The sequence below is a fragment of the Myotis davidii genome, unplaced genomic scaffold (assembly GCF_000327345.1).
Source record: "Myotis davidii unplaced genomic scaffold, ASM32734v1 scaffold3, whole genome shotgun sequence".
NCBI classification, from domain to species: Eukaryota; Metazoa; Chordata; class Mammalia; order Chiroptera; family Vespertilionidae; genus Myotis; species Myotis davidii.
Window position 1 is genome coordinate 1848409 of NW_006295062.1, and position 3480 is coordinate 1851888.

Consider the following 3480-nt stretch of genomic DNA (forward strand, 5'->3'; position numbering starts at 1 on the left):
AGGTGGTGCTCCCCGCTGGGGTGCCTGGCTAGCCTGGGTTAGGGGATGAAGGCTGTTTGCAGCTGGTCAGACCCCCCTCAGGGAGGGGGTCCCCACTGGGGTGCCTGGGCTGTCTGGGTGAGAGGCTGAGGGCTGTTTTCAGGCTGGCCGGTGACTGAAGCTCCCAACCTCTCCTTTTTTTCTTTTATTCTTGGATTTATTTACCTTCCATGGCTGTCACTGGAGCTGAGAGCCAGCTTTAGCTCTGAGACTTGGCTCCAGCTCTGAGACCTCGGCTGCTGAAACCAGGGATCTGGGTTTGGGTTCTATAATTGAAACACTGTTGCAACTCCAGCTTGGCCGGCTGGCTGAAAGCAGGTTTCTGGGCTTTGTTTAGCCTCTATAATTGCAACATAGTTGCTAAGAGTGCAGCTAAGAGCACAGGAGCAGTAGGCAGGGAACCTTGGCTTTCTCCTTCACTGGAGCAAGTAAGCCTCCTGTTCGCTTCAGCTACCTGGCTGCTGGCCGCCATTTTGGTTGGCAGTTAATTTGCATATCGCCCTGATTAGCCAATGGGAAGTGTGTCGGAGATACAGTTAATTACCATGTTTGTCTATTATTAGATAGGATTGACTATATTCCCTATGCTGTATTTTACATACCAGGACTAATTTGTGACTATAGTTTTTAGTTTTTTAATCGCTTTACTTTTTTCACCCAGCCTCTCATCCCATTTTCCCTGTGGCAACCATCAGTCTATTCTCTGTATCTATGAGTGTGTTTCTATGTTCATTTATTTTGTTGTTTAGATTCCACATATAAGTGAAATGATATGGCATTGGTCTTTCTCTGTCTTATTTCAATTAGCATAATATCCTTTAGGTCAGGGGTGAGCAAACTTTTTGACTCGAGGGCCACAATGGGTTCTTAAACTGGACCGGAGGGCCGGATCAAAAGCATGGATGGAGTGTTTGTGTGAACTAATATAAATTCAAAGTAAACATCATTACATAAAAGGGTATGGTCTTTTTTTCTTTTAGTTTTATTCATTTCAAACGGGCCGGATCCGGCCCGCGGGCCGTAGTTTGCCCACGGCTGATCTACACTGTGATCCTCAGTGTATGAAGCTGAGCATGTCCACATGGATTTTTTCCAGAAGGTAACTGTGAGGTGTGTAGTCCATGCCAAAAAAGTTATTCATGAACACCCCCCACCGTGGCACGATGACTCCTAATTAAAAATTAACCATGTCCTTATTTTAACATATTTCTTGATTTTAGAGAGGAAGTGAGAGGGAGAGAGAGAGAAACATTAACGATGAGAGAGAATCATTGATAGGCTGCCTTTTGCACACCCTCTACTGGGGATGGAGCCCACAACGCCGGCATGTGCCCTTAACCAGATTTGAACCCGGGACCCTTCAGTCTGCAGGCCAATGCTCTATCCACTGAGCCAAACCAACTAGGGCACATATCATTACTTTTATCCACTCATCTGTTGATGAGCACTTAGGTTGCTTCCATATCTTGGCTATTGTAAATAGGACTGCACTGAACATAGGGGTGCGTATAATTTTTTCAAAGTACTGTTTTGGGTTTCTTCAGATATATATCCAGAAGTGGAATTGCTGGGTCATAAGACACAAATGCCCAAAATCTTGGGTTGATCCAGGCCAACCATCAACATCAATTGCAAGGCCAAATTGCTTCGGAAAGAAGACAGTGCTCTGCGTTTGGTGGGATCAGGAAGGTGTGGTGTATTATGAGCTTCTAAAACCAGGTGAAACCGTTAATACTGATTGCTACCGATAACAAATAATCATGAAATGACCAGAATGTGCCAGGAGACACAGCAAAATACTTTTGCTTCAAGATGACGCACCATCATACACTTCAAAACCAGTTAAAGACATGTTAACAGATCTGGCTTGGGAAGTATTAACCTACCTGCCATATTCACCAGACCTTGATCCTTCAGATTACCACTTGTTCTGATCAATGGCACATGCACTTTCTGAGCAGCACTTCAAAACATACGAAGAAGTGGGAAATTGGGTCTCTGAATGGTTTGCCTCAAAACAAGAAAAGTTCTATTGGGAGGGCATCCACAAATCACTTGAAAGATGGGGAAATGGTGTAACTAGAGATGGACATTACTTTGAGTAAAGCACCTTGGATGTTTCTCTTGAAATTATAGTGTTTTCATTGATTACAAAATCCACATTATTAACCGGTACACCTAGTACAGATGATGTATTGTTTTATGTTATAGAACTAGAGGCCCGGTGCACAAAAATTTGTGCACTCAGGGGGAAGGGGGGTCCCTCAGCCTGGTCTGTGCCCTCTCACAGTCTGGGAGATAACAACCTGCTGGCTTAGGCCTGCTCCTGGGTGGAAGAGGGTGGGCCCAATCCCTAGGTGCAGCCCCTGGTCCAGCTCAGAGCAGGGCTGATTGGGGAGTTGGGGCACTGCCCCCTGTCATACACAGAGCAGAGCGGATAGGGAGGTTGCGATGCCACCCTCAGTCACGCTCAGGGTAGGGACGATTGGGGGGGTGGGGCACCGCCCCCTGTCACACACAGAGGAGGGCGGAGCAGGTGGTTGGGGCGCTGCCCTCTATCACCCACAGAGCAGGGCTGATCAGGAGGTTGGAGTGCTGCCACTCTCCCACTCAGGGCAGGGCCAATGGGGAGGTTATGGCTCTACCCTATCACACACATAGCAGGGCCCGTGGGGGTGGGGGGCGCCGCACCCTGTCACACACAGAGGAGGGCGGAGCAGGTGGTTGGGGCGCTGCCCTCTATCACCCACAGAGCAGGGCTGATCAGGAGGTTGGAGTGCTGCCACTCTCCCACTCAGGGCAGGGCCAATGGGGAGGTTATGGCTCTACCCTATCACACACATAGCAGGGCCCGTGGGGGTGGGGGGCGCCGCACCCTGTCACACACAGAGGAGGGCGGAGCAGGTGGTTGGGGCGCTGCCCTCTATCACCCACAGAGCAGGGCTGATCAGGAGGTTGGAGTGCTGCCACTCTCCCACTCAGGGCAGGGCCAATGGGGAGGTTATGGCTCTACCCTATCACACACATAGCAGGGCCCGTGGGGGTGGGGGGCGCCGCACCCTGTCACACACAGAGCAGGGCCCGTTGGAGGCAGTTGGGACGTTGCCCTTTATCACCCACAGAGCAGGGCCGATCATGGGGTTGGGGCGCCGCCACTCTCACACTCAGGGCAGGGCCGATGGGTAGGTTATGGCTCTACCCTATCACACACAGATTAGGGCTGATCAGGGGGTTTGGGCGCTGTACCCTGTCACACACAGAGCCGCAGGGCGATCAGGAGGTTTGGGCACTGCCCCCTGTCACGCTGATCCCGGTGCTGGGAGGCCTTGCGGCTCCGCTTGACACCAGGGCAGTGAGGCCTCACTGCTCCACTGATCCCGGTGCTGGGAGGCTCCGCTGATCCCAGTGCCAGGAGGCCGCAGCTCTGCTGATCCCGGGGCC

The 3480-nt window shown here is 51.1% G+C and overlaps 1 protein-coding gene across 8 annotated transcripts in view; it reads left to right on the forward strand.

The window, feature by feature from the left end:
• The window catches only part of PTPN4 (protein tyrosine phosphatase, non-receptor type 4), a 219190-nt gene that overhangs the window by 14762 nt on the left and 200948 nt on the right, over window positions 1-3480 (forward strand). The window contains exon 1 of one of the 8 annotated variants that reach the window (XM_015567782.1): window positions 788-801. The exons of the other annotated variants lie outside the window; for them this stretch is intronic. The gene's annotated coding sequence lies outside the window, so the exon portion shown is untranslated. Of the gene's footprint in view, window positions 1-787; window positions 802-3480 lie in introns of those variants that run through there. 8 annotated transcript variants of the gene reach the window in all.